General features: G+C 42.8%; 1 protein-coding gene across 9 annotated transcripts in view; it reads left to right on the forward strand.

Annotated features, from left to right (window-relative positions):
• The first annotated feature begins 6502 nt into the window (after positions 1-6502).
• The window catches only part of LOC118388829 (plasma membrane calcium-transporting ATPase 1-like), a 146915-nt gene continuing 134558 nt past the window's right edge, over positions 6503-18859 (forward strand). For 3 of the 9 annotated variants that reach the window (XM_052527166.1, XM_052527163.1, XM_052527165.1), the window contains exons 1-2: positions 11453-12010; positions 12114-12271. The gene's annotated coding sequence lies outside the window, so the exon portion shown is untranslated. Of the gene's footprint in view, positions 6680-11452; positions 12011-12113; positions 12272-18859 lie in introns of those variants that run through there. The other 6 variants (XM_052527156.1, XM_052527164.1, XM_052527159.1 and 3 more) reach the window with 5 other exon arrangements.

Here is an 18859-nt window from a genome sequence, read left to right on the forward strand (position 1 = left end):
AAATCAAAATAACTGAACTGTCTCTCCCGAGTGTCTCCTCATTTGAATACCTTGCTTACAAATCATCTTTTTCCATGACCACTATACTTGTGTACCGTCCTCCTAAAGATAATGAATCGTTCCTGTCAGAACTATCTGAACCCCTCACCATTGCTGTCCCATTTTAACCCTGCTTACTCCACCCTCTCATTTGACCACCACATAAAACAGACTGTCAAATCCTCATTCTTCCATCTCTGCAACATTGCCAAAGTCAGGTCCTCCCTCTCCTATCCTGCCACTGAAACCCTCACATATGCATTCTTCTCCTCACGTCTTGACTACTGCAACTCAATACACTCCAGGATCAACTCAAGTTCCCTCCATAAGCTCCAAATGGTTTAAAACTCTGCAGCCCGACTCACCCACACCAAGTCCTGGCAGCACATCACCCCTGTCCTCTGTGAACTCCACTGGCTCCCTGTCTCCCAACGCATTGATTTCAAGATCCTCCTTCTGATCTACAAAGCACTACACCACCTTGCCCACCCTTACCTCTCAAACGTCCTTCTCCTTCTACCCCCTTACCTCTCAAACCATCTTCTCTTTCTACCCCCTTACCTTTCAAACCATCTTCTCCTTCTACCCTCTTACCTCTCAAACCTTCTTCTCCCCTGCCAACCCACATGCGCACCCCCCTCCTTCCCGCAACACACACAAACACAAGCAAAAAGCAGCATTTAACCCTTACATTACCCTCTGCCCTAAATCTGGTTCAAATCCATATCCAAATCCCAATCCTCTCCCCATAGACTGATACATCTCACTCTTTCCCTTCTTGAGGCCACCCCTCTCTTCATTTATGTCTTGTTTAGGATGATTTTCTTTTTTTTCTTTTTTTCATTTCTATAATTGTAAAGCATCTTTGGGTCCTTGAAAAGTGCTATATAAGTCCCATGTATTATTCTTATTATTCTTATTATTCCCTATATAGTGCACTACTTTTGACCAGGGCCAATAGGGTACCCTAGTAGACTGCTACAGAGTGTATGAAGGAGCAGTCTACTGAGTTGGTCACAGCCACCCTGCAGGGGCCATGCATCTGTCTCTAAGCTAGAGAATGGAAGATGATATTATTGTATTACCCAGAGCAAATGCTTACAGCATCATTAGTACTTTATTTTGGGCTTCACTATGGGACAACCCGTCACTGAGCTAGTCCCACTGAGCTGTGCAGTGCTTTGTGTGCATGCGTGTATATGTATGTGTGCGTGTGTGTATCCTCGCAGGCCCGTTGGTTGACATTAAAGGAGGTCCTGCCTGATGATAAGATCTTTCTCCAGGTCTCCGTCCTTCTCTTTCTCCCATCTTCTCTCTCTCTGTCCTTCTCTCTCTCTCCCCCATCCTTCTCTCTCTCTCTGCCTTTCTCCCTCCCTGCAAAATAATATAGCTTTACAAACCCAACTCACACCCTGACCAACTAAACAAAGACATAACAACAGAACTAAGGTAAGAACGTGACAGGGAGTCTCTCAAGTTGGATTTATTTTGATTTAATTGAATTGACCTTCAATATTGCGGGCCATTTTTGTAGGCTATTAGCCAGAAAAAAAAACTGCTGAATTCATCAAAGTGGCTGAATTTATTTATCCTCAAGCCGACTAATTTTTTCCTCACTATCTAGGTTTCCATCCAATTGGCGACAGATTTTCATGCAAATATTCTAAAATCTGCATAAAAACAATATGTGCATTTCCCCACTAGAGATGTTTCCATCAAATGGACTTCTTGCAGATACAAGGCTATGCGTGATGATGTATATACACATGCATTTTTCTCTTAAATTCCCACTACATTTTCCATTGCATTTTTAACTCTACCGATGGTTTTCTCACAAAAAAATGTTTGCTTTATATAATGTGTGCCCACAATGGTATTGGCAAGAGAACTCTAGCCAACCGCACTATCTGCACATTGTTGGCTACAGCGCACGTATCGACCACTGATACGTGCGCTGTCCATCTGTCCATATGATGAGATTATATGGACAGATAGCAGCCAAGCATCGACGGTCATGTCACCAGAACAAGACCCTAGATATTTATTGGAAAGGAGCATGAAGCTCATCACCTTGCACTTTCACCACCCTGTGAAGTTCATCATCACTTATTGCATCTGTAGCCTAATAAACTCTGTGCTTTCCCGACAAGTTGTAGTGGGAGGACCACACCACATTGCATCGCGTGACTCCAGGTTTACTTCGATATGATGGTCATTATGTCAGTATTTGTGCGTCAATGCCTTTCCATCGACATGTCTCATGTAAGTAATTATTCCCGACACAAAAACATCTCACCTTGTCTAGCATGTTTTGTTTCCTCAACGTTTGGAGCGTTTACATACAAATGCTCTGTTTCCATCAGGCCTGTCATGAAATGTTTTATCTGACATGTACTTTAGTCGCATAAAAGTTTGGATGGAAACCTGGTTACTGTTAGGCTATTTCATGTGACATTTTTTTTAATAAAAGGTTTATAAATGGCAGCCAAATAGCAGCAAAAGACACTATATAGCTTTAGATAGTACACTGCATAATGACACAATCCCCTAGTAAGCTTGTGTTTTCATGGCGGACTGACTGTATTATTTACCATTAATAGACTGGTTTAAAGCACAATACATTTTTATTCATGCTAAGAGAGAGCATGAGGACAGCTCATGTCATGCAGGTTCAGGGAGCCTATACAGGACAGTTGTAAAACTCGGCAAAAAAAGAAACATCCTCTCACTGTCAACTGCGTTTATTTTCAGCAAATTTCACATGCAAATATTTGTATGAACATGACAAGATTCAACAACTGAGACATAAACGGAACAAGTTCACAGACATGTGACTAACAGAAATTGAATAAAGCGGGGGTCAAAATCAAAAGTAACAGTGTGGCCACCAGCTGCATTAAGTACTGCAGTGCATCTACTCCTCATGGACTGCACCAGATTTGCCAGTTCTTGCTGTGAGATGTTACCCCACTCTTCCACCAAGGCAACTGCAAGTTCCTGGACATTTCTGGGGAGAATAGCCATAGCCCTCACCCTCCGATCCAACAGGTCCCAGACATGCTCAGTGGGATTGAGATCCGGGCTATTCGCTGGCCATGGCAGAACACTGACATTCCTTTCTTGCAGGAAATCACACACAGAACGAGCAGTATGGCTGGTGGCATTGTCATGCTGGAGGGTCATGTCAGGATGAGCCTGCAGGAAGGGTACCACATGAGGGAGGAGGATGTCTTCCCTGTAACACACACCGTTGAGATTGCCTGCAATGACAACAAGCTCAGTCCGATGATGCTGTGACACACCGCCCCAGACCATGACAGACCCTCCACCTCCAAATCGATCCCGCTCCAGAGTACAGTCCTCAGTGTAATGCTCATTCCTTCGACGATAAACACGAATCCGACCATCACCCCTGGTGAGACAAAACCACAACTCATCAGAGAATAGCACTTTTTGCCAGTCCTGTCTGGTCCAGCGATGGTGGGTTTGTGCCCATAGGCAACATTGTTGCCAGTGATATCTGGTGAGGACCTGCCTTACAACAGGCCTACAAGCCTTCAGTCCAGCCTCTCTCAGTCGATTGCGGAAAGTCTGAGCACTGATGGAGGGATTGTGTGTTCCTGGTGTAACTCGGACAGTTGTTGTTGCAATCCTGTACCTGTCCCGCAGGTGGGATGTTCGGATGTACCGATCCTGAGCAGGTGTTGTTACACGTGGTCTGCCACTGCGAGGACGATCAGCTGTCCATCCTGTCTCCCTGTAGTGCTGTCTTAGGCGTCTCACAGTACGGACATTGCAATTTATTGCCCTGGCCACATCTGCAGTCTTCATGCCTCCTTGCAGCATGGCTAAGGCACGTTCACGCAGATGAGCAGGGACCCTGGGCATCTTTCTTTTGGTGTTTTTCAGAGTCAGTAGAAAGGCCTCTTTAGAGTCCTAAGTTTTCATAACTGTGACCTTAATTGCCTACCTTCTGTAAGCTGTTAGTGTCTTGACAACCGTTCCACAGGTGCATGTTCATTAATTGTTTATGGTTCATTGAACAAGCATGGGAAACTGTGTTTAAACCCTTTACAATGAAGATGTGTGAAGTTATTTGGATTTTTACAAATGATCTATGAAAGACAGTGTCCTGAAAAAGGGTCATTTCTTTTTTTATATAAAAAAAATGCATTGGTAACTGATTAGTATGCTGTTGCAGAGAAAATGTATTTTGCAATGTTTTAGTTTCCAACTTTAATTACTGAACAAGTAACTACATTATTACCACCAGCCACCAGTCTAAAAATGGCAGCATTGTGACACTGTGTATAGCTTTGTGAAACGTTAGGTTTCACCTGAGAAAATTACAAACATTTATCCATTAGTTGAAGCAAAGCTACACATGCCCTGGCACCACAGAAAGCCTATCATTGATTTGATGGGTATGCAGCCGCATACACATGTCGCAATTTCAGCACCATGGCTATACTTTGAGTGGCTGTCTTGATCACCCATTCAAGGGGGGGGGGGGTCCTGAGAAACTGCGTTACTCCAGTGGTGACTACATTTTATTTTAAGTGAGTATATATTGAAAAAAACTATACTCGAAAGGAAACCTTTAAAGGGAATGTGAAAGACCACCAGGGCTGCATTATGTTCTCGTTGTGTGGTCTCCCTCTCGCTGACTCCAGGTAACTATGGTTACTGTGCTTTACATGCAGTTGGCTCTGAAGGATGTTCTGTTTCAGTTTCTTCTCTTAGCAAATACATGTTTAAACGCTCTGATTGATAACTGTGTTGTTATACTTGAATTCTTACCAAATGTGTAACTATAAAGTATTTTGATGATAAGCTTAGGCCTCTAGGGATACCCTTTTAACAAGCTACAACAGTTCTTCAGTAGGTCAGGGGGATGTCTCCTTCCACCAAAATATAATTGTGATCATTATATCTCTATCTCTCCTTCTTCTTACTCACTATTTTGGAAACAATTACTTCTTGGTGAGAAAGTGAAAGTGAAAATGAATGTGTGTGTGTGTGCATGTATGTGTGTGTGTGTGCATGTGTGTGTGTCAGACCTGGGTTCAAATACTATTTAGGGTATTTCAAATACTTTCAAAGACATTTGAAAGTAAGTACTTAGACACACCTTTTTTAAGATAAGTAGTTGAATTTTGGAATGGACAGTATTTGGAATTACACCTGGAAAATATTTGAAAATACTTACTAAATACACTGACTCAAATACACCCCCATGCATTTAACACAGATATTTACAATTGGATGTGAAATAAGTATTTGTGTCATGCATAGGTGTAATTAGGTGGCAGAGAAGTCAGGCGCAGGAGAGTCAAATGGAGTGTAAAATGGAGTCTTTTAATAAAGTCCAACGAGTATGCTCCATAACACTAACTGTACATAAACAAACAAACATGGGTACGAGGACCCGACGCGCACCTAAACAACAATCACACTACACTGACAATAAAACAATCTCTGACAAAGACATGAGGGGAAACAGAGGGTTAAATACACAACAGGTAATGAATGGGATTGAAAACAGGTGTGTGGGAAGACAAGACAAAACCAATTGAAAATGAAAAAAGGATCAATGATGGCTAGAAGACCGGTGACGTCGAACGCCGAGCACCACCCGAACAAGGAGAGGCAACGACTTCGGCAGAAGTCGTGACAATTTGAAAATACATTCAAAATGTAGGCTATTTATAGGATTTGTTTTTTTAAATACTTTCAAATATGTCCAATAGAACACACATACACAGAGAGAAAGGAGAGAGAAACAAACGGAGAGGGAAGAAAGAGATAGAGGGAGAGACAAGCAAGGGACACTTTTATACCTGAACATAAAATGTCTGCTAGAATCTATAAGGGTCCCCAAACCTGGGAACACACTATTACACACCAAAAGCTCTTGGCGTTTTCTATTGACACATCGAGTCAGCAAAACCATTGTCTCAAAACAGGTGTCAGTCCTAAAACAAGCCAAAAGAAATTCCACAATGAGCTACAGCTGATTGAGTTCTCCTTCACTAGCAAGAGTTATCCCTGATACTGCGTCCTCCCTCCTATCAAATCCTCCTCTACTCTCTTCTCCTAGCCAGCGCTGTATTGACATTAGATACACAAGGCTGTTATGGCAACAAGAACAGAACGAGGGGATATGGGACAGTGCTACCAGCAACAGCCAATCAGGTTTCACCGTTACATATCACATCCCTTCTCTGGAGGGTAGACAGGCAGGGAAAGGAAAGGGTGTGTGTGTGTGTGTGTGTGTGTGTGTGTGTGTGTGTGTGTGTGTGTGTGTGTGTGTGTGTGTGTGTGTGTGTGTGTGTGTGTGTGTGTGTGTGTGTGTGTGTGTGTGTGTGTGTGTGTGTGTGTGTGTGTGTGAGAGAGAGAGAGAGAGAGAGAGAGAGAGAGAGAGAGAGAGAGAGAGAGAGAGAGAGAGAGAGAGAGAGAGAGACGGTTGGGATAAAGAAAGGGATAGAGGTGAAGGAGAGACAGTGACAGAAGGAGTGAGAGCACAAGAACTCAAATGCATTTTCTCCATTAACCCAACCTGAGTGGATGGTAACAGTTGGTGATACGGCTGGTGATACGGTTGGTAATGCGCGTGTCTATCCTGTCATCAAGGCTCCAGGTGAGGAGATGAAGAGATGGGTTGTGTTCGGTGCTGTAGATGTACTGGTTAATCTGTGTGTTTGTCCAGCTACGCAAAGCTCAGCCCACGGAGGCTTTGTCTTACACAACACAGAGAAGAAGAGAGTAAATAGATGGGGCAGGGAAAGAGAGAGAAAGGGAGGGGAAGAGAAACAGAGGGGAAACATTTTCAATGTTTTTGGAGAGAGAGGGAGAAAGAGAGAGAGAGAGAGAGAGAGAGAGAGAGAGTCAACAAGCTTGGGGATAGAGGTAATGAGAGACTCTAAAAAAGAGGATAGAGAGAGAGATGACAGCGAAAGAGGAAGACAGGAAGAGATGGGGGGAAAAGAGTAAGAAGGAGAAGACAGAGAGGATATATGGAGGGAATGATAGATAAAAGGAGGAGAATAGAAAGAGAGGAAACGTTCAAAAACGTATGGGAGGAAGAGGAGGAGGAGGATAAGAAGGAAGAGGAGGGTTGATACCTGCTCTATCTCTAATGCTGCAGTGCAGGGACCTGTCAGAGGGTGAATTAACCATCTGCACGTGCACGCATGGACACACACACACACACACACACCAAGGTTATTATAGTAAACTAAAACTTGAACTAAAACTAATCATGAAAAAACTACTTAGTAAAATAAAATAAAATAATTAATAAACCTGTTTGGAAAACTAAAACTATACTGAAACTATTATCTTTGACTCCAAAACTAACTCAAATCAAATTTAAATAAGACATTCATTATGTTCAGTTTTTTGCTAGTTTGGTTATCATCAGGCCCCTGAATCTGGCGGGTCCCATTGAGATTGACTTCATCATTTAAAGGGAGACTCGGCGAGGTGACGTTTCCACGAGCAACACCGCAGATATTGGGCTTGTTTGAGTGGATAAAGCAACCAAAAGTCGAGGAGTGGAGCCGGGGGAGGTGCATCTGCGACAGCCGAGAGTCAGACACTCATGTGGTTTTCCGACAGCAAGGCTCAGATCAACATGGCAGTGTTGCCAGGATGAAATCAGAAACTGCAGAAACTTGCAGTCGACTGCAGTCAAAACATCGCATGGTTTTTGTAAAGTTAAATGCAGTCGACATTTATGCGCAAGTCGGAAAAAATGCCCCCAGAATGCAACACTCTTTGACGGGCGGTGTCCATCAACTTGACAAAAATTATCCGCTCAAACGAGCCCATTGAGATAAGCACAAAGTCACACAGAGTATGTGCACAGGTGCGCTTCACGCCGCTACAACGTGGTAGCTACGGGAACAAAACAGCGGAGAACTTTAGCATCACGCTTCAACACACCTGGTTGTTGTCTGCAGGGAAACCCGACCTTGGTGTTTAACTACCCTTTAAGATTAGGTGTTGTACTATCCCTTTAAGATTTGGTGTTGAACTTCCCCTTTAACGTTTGGTGTTGACCATAGAGACAGATAGAGGAATCATATAACCTGTTTTAGCATGGACATTGCCATTGAGGGCTTCCACCCTTTTAAAGTAGTCAACTGGGTGGGGATTCCTATATGGCCTTGGAACGATCAGCCAATGATCAGAGCATTGTCTTCTTCTTCAAATTGTGTTGCCTATGGTATGTCAATGGCTTTAAGCTATATCGCTGACATCTAGTGGCTACAATAAATAAATGACAAGTTTAGATTCAGGAGTCACAGCACTGCATGTGTCAGTAAATCGGCAATATTAGCTTCTTGCTTTTTTTCAAACATAAAAGAAGAAGACAAATTACTACTTTAAACATGTAGATTTTGTGCTCTATGGTGTGTTGACCTGTTTGCTTTCAAATTTGACCTGTCCAATCAAAATTTGGCGTTGAGTTGTCCCTTTTATATTTGTTTTATAAATGTCCCTCTAATATTTGGTGTTGAACTACCCCTTAACGATTTGGTGTTGACCTCTCCATTATATATTTGTTGTTGTTCTATCCCTGTAATATTTGGTGTTGAATTATCCCTTTAAGTGCAAAGGGAGGGTGTCAGTCACAGAAGAGCTGAGATGTTGACTGGCACCTCTCAGCCTGTAACGCCTACATGTAGAACAGGTGCTCATGAATATCAGATGCAGTGTTTTCGTGCGTTGGCGTTTCGTATAGGCCTTGGGCATACATTCTCGCCTCTGTATTCTATCAGGTCTTATATGTAGATGCAGTAAAGGTGGTTTACTGACTGAACTATGTTCAAACTGTCAGAAAACTGAAGACTAGCTAGCTAGTTAGCTCCCCTAACTATTGCACAGGCTTTAGCTCAGAGGGATAACTCAGGCACAAAGGTATGACAATATCGATTTGTGACTTCCTTATTTGTGTCTCTGTTTTTGACCATAACCACAAACCAGGAATCAAACCAAAAAACAAACCCTAACCCTAAGACCATGATGGCGCACAGAACTAGTTAAATAAAAATGAAATAAAAATGTCATTAATAAAAGGCCTTGGCGTTAACTTTTGTGGTAAAAACAAATCTTCGGGCAAGATTGCTCATTATGCAAGCATAATTTACCGAACCCCCTCTGCCACACAACTTCACTCTCACGACTCTGCTACACAACTTTAAACACACGTTGAACTCATTTACATTTGAAATCATTGTACTCTATGCTAGAGTTGAGACCATCCTCTCTCTCTCTCTTTCTTTCTCTCTCTTTTTCTCCAAGCTAATAACATGTTTGTGTTCCTAGAACACACTGTTATCTACATATGGTCGTTAATATTTTAGCAACCCATCTCATTGTTTCAACCAGACTGCATTTATTTTTCTACCTTTAACCTATTTTTGCTCAGTGTTTACAAATACTAATACAGCACATGGAACGTTTGAGTCAAATGTCCACTTTCATAAATTATATTAATTCATCAAATAATTGAATTATTTCTATGATTTGAGCATAGAGGGAAGATAGAAATGCATGTAAATCTCTCCATATATGTGCTGACAAGTATGACCGGTCGTTTCCATGGCTACCCGTGCACATAATGTGTATTTTTATAGTGAGTTTATTTATTTTTTTAAATACCTTTAACCCACTAGAGTTGGATTCCGTGCCCCCGATGAAATCTAATTAGCATAATACACAAATCCCCATCAACATCTGTCGGTTTATACTGGAGATATCTTGGGGCAGAGCCCATGTCGCCCTTCCACATCTGCGGTGAAAGGTGGCAGAGCTAGAGTGGTGTTTGTCAGACCATGAGACATCCTGTAAATCGGTCTTCTCACGAAAAGGCCTGTAGTGTCCGATGTATGAACATTTTTAAATAATTTCATATGTTAGCTTTGTAGAACCCACTGGAGGCCCAGTGCAGTCAAAAACGTGATTTATTGTATATGTTTCCACACTATGAGGTTGGAATAATACTGTGAAATTGAGAACATTATGATAATGCCCTTTTACTCTAGAAGCTGTTTGAAAAGACCGCCTGAAATTTCAGCCTGTTTTGGTGGGTTGGAGTTTTGGCCTTCCATGGTGACATCACTGTACAGTAAATTTGATAAATAGACCAAAAGGACACAGACTTACAAACCTCTCTGCCAATAACTGCTCATTTTCAGTTGACCTCTCTCCTCTCAGACAGTCCTACCAAAATTCTTGCTTGAGAAAATGCTCTTTGCTAAGAAGGTACTTAAACCGCTACCTTGGAAACAACCACTGCAGTCATATAAACCATGTATCATCAGTAGCCTACATGATCTGCTGTATTTGGGCTATACACAATTCACTACGTATTTATTTGGACAGAGGAGCTAAAACTTGGCTATATACTCCAGCATTTTGGATTTGAGATCAAATGTTTTATATGAGGCGAAAGTACAGAACGTCATCTTTTATTTTGAGGGTATTTTCATACATATCCGTTTTAGCATTTAGAAATAAATGCACTTTATGTATATAGTCCCCCCATTTGAAGGTGTCATACGTATTTGGACAAATTCACTTAAATGTAGTCAAAAGTTTAGTATTTGGTCCCATATTCCTAGCAAAACTTGCTGGATGCATTTGCAGTTTGTTTTGGTTGTGTTTCGTATTGTGTTTTTTTCACAAATGTATTTAACCTTTATTCAACAAGGCAAGTCAGTTAAGAAACCAATTCTTATTTACAATGACGGCCTTTCCGGACAAACTTCCCCTTAACCCGGACGACGCTGGGCCAATTGTGCGCTGCCCTACGTTCGTTGTGAACAAATGTTGTGAAACTAGTTTCAGCATCATCTCTGTAACTTTGCCACTTATCATTACTCACCATTCATTCATGATTACCCAGAATCATGTAGATTTGCTCAGAAACATTACATTCTTATTCTAATGATTTGCCTAGTTAAATTAAACAAAAAATATATTAATAATGTAATAAAAAGTGCCTCAAAGTGCCTCATTTCTATTGGGCCCAACATAATCCGAAACACTATTTAGGCCTATAGGTACATTCTTATTCTACTAAACGTTAGGCTACTTGTGGAGTTTTAATCAAACATGTATTCCTGTATTGGAGACATGTAACCAGGCCTAGGCCTAAATTGATCCATTTCATGAATCACACCGTGGAGGGCAGAGCAGACAAGCTACAACGCAGACCTGGGACGGAAATATGATAATTAATTATATAGGTTTCCTGATGCCATTACGGGACTATTCAAGCGATCATCGATTCAACTGTTCAAGAGAAACGATCATGTCTCCTCAAGGATCCACTTTAAATGGGTAATCCCGGTTTTGTCCCTCCCTCTTTCTCCCTCCGCCCGCCTCCCCCTCCCGCTCCGTGGCGGCGCTCGCTTCAGACGCTGTATATCTCTTTCGTTTTTCCAGCCACGGAAATCGGTGAACCGATCTTTCTATAGTTCGGAGATTGGTCGCGTTTATCTGTACTTTTTTTTTTGACTGCGGATGGACGTGAACCCAGTCACAATTTAGCCAAGACAAAACAAGAAACTTTGCGGAGTGCATCTATTGGGACTGCTGCTGTGCATTCGGACCACCAAGAGGATCCTTCCTCTGCGCGATATTTTCCTCCTATTTGGAGAGGAAGGGTGTTAGTTTTCGAAGTGAAATCTCAACAGTTGGTTTCCATTTGGGACTCATAACGCGTTGGTCTAGTTTGTCACACACTTCACGTCAAGTTACCGATATCTAAAACAAAAGGAACATCTACAAAGTACCACGATCAAGCCCGTCTCTGTGCAATGCCACAGTTGTCACATCGGAGCCCAGATGAGGAAAAAACAAAACCGTAGGCTATAGTTTGCACTTCTACAGCTCGCATATTTGCGCCGATCACATAGTGGTAAATCCCATCTCACTGATTTCTTTCCCCATCTCAAAGGTACAATATCAATATAGGCACTGATTTATTTTGTGTGTATGTGTAGTGTTTTTCGGTGTCAAACTGTACGCCTACTCACTGAAATACCTTTTGCACTACCCAGCTCTGACAGAAGCGGAAGAAGACTGAGATACGGGATAGTGGATTTACCCGCTAGTGCAGTGTGATTGTGTGTGTTGGTGACCTGAGAGGAGCGCTCACTTAGACCATCTCCCGCCGTCTGGTTGTCATGTAGGCTACCTAACCGCCCTCAGCATCCGGGTAAGGACTGCTGCCTCTACCCTTCTCTTCCAAATGTCATGTTATTTACCACAGGTGTATGAGTGGAACGAATTAGTGGTTTCGTGCGATGCGTGTGTTTTGCACTGGCTTTACCAATGCACCATCCGCCTGTTGTCTACAGATAACGAGTTCAGGCTTGCTGGGAGAAAATAGTCAAGTTGCAATAAACAACCTCTCCTAGTTTGGTAATAAACACTGATGTTTTATAGGTGGGAACAGCTAATTTCCGTATGGGGGGGGGGGCTACTATTCAGACAGGGAGTCTGTGTCCTTCACCAATGAGTGTTTGTCGCAACAGTTTGTCTCCGGTAAAAAATGAATGGTTGGTCATGTCTGGGGAGGCATTTTATGCGCTCGTGGGTTTATCCTATCGTTTTATTTGGAGAATCCGCGTAAATGTCACAGACGGCAATGCGCAACTGTCATCAGGGTCGTCTCGTGTGTATTTGATCGTGCTCGCGTGTGCGTGTATTTATCTGTGCGTCGCTGTGTGTCTGCATTATTGGATATGCCGGTTTAGCGTGATCCATTAGTTGTTCCTAGTTCAGATTCTACACGTTAACTGTAGTGAATGGTTGTGCTTTTTTGACTCAAACAGAATGTTTAGCTCGAGCTTCGAAAGAGAAGAGACAACCTTGTTTAATTAACAAGCGCTCGCTCGTTGTGAGAAGTAAATCCTTCTTACATAATTTCCAAGGGATGGGCATCGGCTCTCCTCTCCATTCTCCTTCCTTTTTCTGGGTGTGTCATCGCGCTATTGCGTTTCTTCAGGGGGAGACCCCGCAAAATCTGCTCGTGACTATTTTTCAGATTGTGTGACCTCCTTTGGAGGTCATCTGCCTGTTGTTTTCCTCCCGCAGCGGAGTGTCAGGGACCACGGCTATTAATTATTGCAATATTATTATATTCAGAACATTCAGGTTGATCTCACCCCTTTAAAGCCGGCCTTTATCCCATATACGCACTTTCACCTTCACTCTAGACTAGACTAGGTGTGACTGCTGCAGTAAACTGAAAATGTCTAATCATACTGTAGGCTACACCTTCCCCTCAGGAACAGCCTCAGAAAAACATTACATATGTAACTTAATGACTACTATTTGTTGTGTGTTTTAATGCTGTAACACACAGTACCAGTCAAAAGTTTGGACACTGACTAATTCAAGGGTTTTTCTTTATTTTGACTGATTATACCTTGCAGAATGAACGTTAAGGCAATCAAAACCATGAAAAAACACATTGAATCATGTAGTAACCTAAAAAGTGTGAAACAAATCAAAATATATTTTATATTTGAGGTTCTTCAAATAGCCACCCTTTGCCTTGATGGCAGCTTTACACACAACCATCTTCATGAGGAATGCTTTTCCAACAGCCTTGAAGGAGCTCCCACATATGCTGAGCACTTGTTGGCTGCTTTTCCTTCACTCTGCAGTCCAACTCATCCCAATCCATGTCAATTGGGTGGAGGCCAGGTCATCTGATGCAGCACTCCATCATCACTCTCCTTCTTAGCCCTTACACAGCCTGGAGGTATGTTGGGTCATTGTCCTGTTGAAAAACAAATGACAGTCCCACTAAGCGAATACTAGGTGGGATGGTGTATCGCTGCAGAATGCTGTGGTAGATCATCCATTCACCTACTCTGTGTCACAAAGACAATGCAGTTGGAACCAAAAGTCAGAATTTGAGATTTATCAGACCAAAGGACAGATTTCCACCAGACGAATGTCCATTGGTCATGTTTCTTGGCCCAAGCAAGTCTCTTCTGTCCTTTAGTAGTGGTTTCTTTGCAGCAATTTGACGATGAAGGCCTGATTCACACAGTCTCCTCTGAAACAGTTGATTTCGAGATGTGTCTGTTACTTGAACTTTGACGCATTCATTTGGGCTTCAATTTCTGAGGCTGGTAACTCTAATGAACTTATCCTCTGCAGCAGAGGTAACTCTGGGTCTTCCTTTCCTGTGGCGGTCCTCATGACAGCCTGTTTTGTCATAGCGCTTGATGGTTTTTGCAACATTGAAATCTTCCGTATTGACTGACCTTCGTGTCTTAAAGTAATGATGGACTGTTGTTTCTCTTTGCTTTTTTGAGCTATTATTGACATAATATGGACTTGGTCTTTTATCAAATAGGGCTTTCTTTTGTATACCACCCCTACCTTGTCACAACACAACTGATTTGCTCAAACTTATCAAGATAGAAATTCTACAACTTTATCAAGGCACACCTTTTAGTTGAATGCATTCTGGTTGAGAGAATGCCAGGTGTGTGCAAAGCTGTCATCAAGGCAAAAGGGTGGCTACTTTGAAGAATCTCAAATAAAAATTATATTTTTATTTGTTTAACACTAAAAAAACAAATAATAAAAAAAATTAGTACTTGATTCCATATGTGTTATTTCATAGTTTCTGGTGTCTTTTCACTTCATTCTATATTGTAGAAAACAGTACAAATAATGAAAAACCACAAGAATGAGTAGGTGTGTCCAAACTTTTGATTGGTTCTCTATGTATAGCATCATCTGTCACAGGCATTATTTTTATTATTATTAATATAGTGTGTCTCATTCATCTCTTTGACTGAGGGAATGTTCTGTGTCCTGTCTGTCAACTTGATCAATTCAACTCACAGCCTGATCAATAACACTCACATTATCAATATAGTAAATGACACTGCATGCATGCATAGTGCTGTGTGTCTGTCCTTTCTTTCTGTCCCGTCTGTATGGTGATATGCCGGTTATTTATTATCTTGGACTGTCTGAGAAAGGCAGCAAACATCTCTCTTAAGTGTGTTTCGTCCCTCTGATAAAGGGTATCGACCTTTTTTTTATAGCAGAAAGTAATTGCAGGTTTGCTGGTTCAAGACTCACTCTGAACTCCATCGTACTCCAGACAGAACAGCAAATGGTGACGTCAGCTTCTCAGTGTGACATTGTCATATAGATTGCGTTCCCCTCCGCAAACGTCGCAGGCATCAACCAATGGTTGCATGCCACGGCGTCGACTGACTTATTGCTATAATATAGTACGTGAGCTGATACGTATAAGATGCCTGCCTATCCAGGTGTTGTAAGATCTGGCAGGGGTCAGCAACTTTTGAGCAGAGGATTGTGTCCTCTGTCCTTGTCCCATGATCCCGTGGGACATCCTTTTCTGCCTCGTTAATCCACTAGTCACATGCATGAATGACTGCCCCGGTGTCTCCGCCATGCCACTCTCTGGAAGTCACCCTCTGAGTTTTCTCAGCAACACGTGATAATGGAGGTCCCTCAAAGCGAGTTAGTGGCAAGGGGGGGTAAGGGGCAAGGGGGGTAGTTAGGGATTCACAAAATGTCATCAGTCCCATCATAAAGACATCATGGCTACCGACCCTAATCATTCTCAGCTTCCTACTGGTCCGTCTCTTCTATCTAATCAGCTTCCTTCTTGCTCATCCATCCTTCAAATCTCCACTGTGCCTGAGGGGACTTGTCTGCCAAGGTTGATGGGGGAGGTTGCCCCTTTAAGCTAATATATACCCTTGGGACAGTATGCTACTCTTCAGTGTTGGTCCCAGGGGCCCACAAGGATAATAATATATGCCATTTAGAAGACTGGATTGCACTCCCTGTACTGTCATGAATTCCCTGGGGCAATTGAACCCACAACCTTTGTGTTGGTATCATCAGGACCACACGGAGGCACATCCTTATTGTCCAGGGTTTGAACACAGACAAAACTCTGTCATACTGCACCTCTTTGTCTAAACTGTGTTATTGTGAATGTGTCTTGCACACGTTGCTACAGGGTTGACGGGCTCTGTGTTACGTGTTTTTTATTTGTTTTTATTGGGTTTTGTTAGTGTTTTGTTGGTCCGTATTGTGGTGTTTGTTTTGTTAGTGTGTGTTTTTTTTTTTAGGTGTTTGTTATGCTAGTTGGTGTGTATTGCGGGCCTGTAGTGTTATTGTGCCGCAATTGTTCCATATTTGTGACTACCATAATTAATATTCTAGTATTCACTGTGCTGCATCTTCCCAACTAATTGTACATGTTCTATATTTTGTCTTACGCTCTGGGTGGGCTTTGGTGGCCTGCCAGAACTGTGTCCCTCTAGGAAACCTCATCAGTAGAGATCTAAATAGAATGCAACTTCCAACGTCCATTATACTCACTTCTCTTGTTACGTTTTTCATTTTTCTTGCTTCATGTAACCACCACCGCTAACCCATTATTGAAGGTTTTTCTACAGGACTGTTTGTTCTGGGCGGTGATGTTTCAATTCCCGATTTGGGTGGGAATAGGGGACATCTTCCAAAAAGATTGGGCTCATGCAGAGGCTGACTGGTTTATTTTCCCTCGGTCAAATCCCCGCTCCTCAACCCTCTTCTTATTCCACTCCTCTCTTCAATCCCCATCCCCTGCCCCATTCCTCCTCATGTTCAGGATTGAGTGAACTAAGAATCGAGTTAGTCTCAGAGTCACGATTCATAGCAGAGGTTAAGCCCCCGAAACCAAGAGCCCCCTTTAGCACCCTATCTCATCTCAGAAAGGGCCACACACACACACACACACGCACACACATACACACAGAGGGTGTTAAGCCTGCATTGCTGGGTGAGTTTGTTCTGAGTCCTATCCCAGCTGGAAAAGAGAGAGGAGATCGATATAGGCCTGCAGTGTTATGGTGCTGCTACTCTACATGACCAAAAGTATGTGGACATATGTTGATAATATCATTATGGGGAAAAATCATGGGGATTTAATATGGCGTTGGTGCCTCCTTTTGCTGCTATAACAGCCTCCTCTTCTGGGAAGGCTTTCCACTAGATGTTGGAACATTGCTGCAGGACTTGCTTCCATTCAATCACAAGAGCATTAGTTAGGTCGGGCACTGATGTGACTCGCAGTCGGCGTTCCAATTCACCCCAAAGGTGTTAGATGGGGTTGAGCTCTGGGCTCTGCAGGCCAGTGAAGTTCTTCCACACTGACCTTGACAAACCATTTCTGTATGGGCCTTGCTTTGTGCACAGGGGCATTGTCATGCTGAAACAGGAAAGGGCCTTCTCCAAACTGTTGACACAAAGTTGGAAGCACAGAATCGTCTAGAATGACATTGAATGCTGTAGCTTTAAGATTTCCCTTCACTGGAACTAAGGGGCCTAGCCCGAACCATGAAAAACAGCCCCACACCGTTATTCCTCCACCAAACTTTACAGGTGGCACAATGCATTGGGGCAGGTAGCGTTCTCCTGGCATCCACCAAACCCAGATTCCTCCTTTGGACTGCCAGATGGTTAAGCGGGATTAATCACTCCAGACAACGCGTTGCCACTGCTCCAGAGTCCAATGGAGGCGATCTTTACACCACTCCAGCCGACGCTTGACATTGTGCATGGTGATCTTAGGCTTGTGTGCGGCTGCTCGGCCATGGAAACCTGTTTCATGAAGCTCCCGACGAACAGTTCTTGTGCTGACGTTGCTTCCAGAGTCAGTTTGGAACTCGTTAGTGAGTGTTGCAACCGAGGACAGACGATTTTTACATGCCACACGCTTCAGCACTCGGCGGCTCCCTCCTGTGAGATTCTGTGGCCTACCACTTCGCGGCTAAACTGTTGTTGCTCATAGATGCTTCCACTTCACAATAACAGCACTTACAACTGCCTGGGGCAGCTCTAGTAGGGCAGCCATTTTATGAACTGACCCGTTTGAAAGGTGGCATCCTATGGCGGTGCCACGGTGAAAGTCACTGAGCTCTTCAGTTAGGTCATTCTACTGCCAATGTTTGTCTATGGCGATTGCACGGCTGTGTGCTCGATTTTTATACACCGGTCAATAACGGGTGGGACTGTTAATAACCAAATCCACTAATCTGAAGAGATGTCCACATACTTTATATATAGTATAACTGCCAGGCACGCAGAGATGAGTGTCGCCACCTGGGTGTATATAATATGTTTTATGTATAGATTTAGTCTAACACACACACACACACACACACACATGTGGGTGTGTATATGTCCCAGTTACGCCTACATTCAGCTATGATATCAGCAGTATTTTTGCTTAATCACAAACAAGGTACTAGGGTAGTGAATTGATGTTATATTCAGCTGTAAGCAAGGAAAGTTAATCTACAAAGCTGGAAGGTACTGGTATCTTCTTGCATTGTAAAGTGTTCTAGACTGTAATGGACATTGTTTTGCGAACACTTTTGACATTTCTAGCTACATGCCATATTGCATTATTCAAAGGCACTCAACCCTAATTGTTCCTGTAAGTCACTCTGGATAAGAGCGTCTGCTAAATTACTAAAATGTAAATGTTAGCTTCTGTGCAGCATAAGTGGTGATGCAGGCCAGACTCCATGTGAGTGCAGTGGTTCAGGCTAGAGCTAGCAATGAGTAAGTAGAGCAGGCACGTTGCGCTTTAAGGGGGCATCGGCTGCACTGATAGACTTGATTCTCTCAATCAGTAGACGACATGAGACACGTTTGATAGAAGTACCGAAGGGGAAAAATAACAAAATAATTATAGTACCGAACCGTTTTTCCTGTTCTTGTATCGAAAAAGTACAGAAGTTTC

Source organism: Oncorhynchus keta, chromosome 10 (genome assembly GCF_023373465.1).
Source record: "Oncorhynchus keta strain PuntledgeMale-10-30-2019 chromosome 10, Oket_V2, whole genome shotgun sequence".
In the NCBI taxonomy this organism is placed as follows: Eukaryota; Metazoa; Chordata; class Actinopteri; order Salmoniformes; family Salmonidae; genus Oncorhynchus; species Oncorhynchus keta.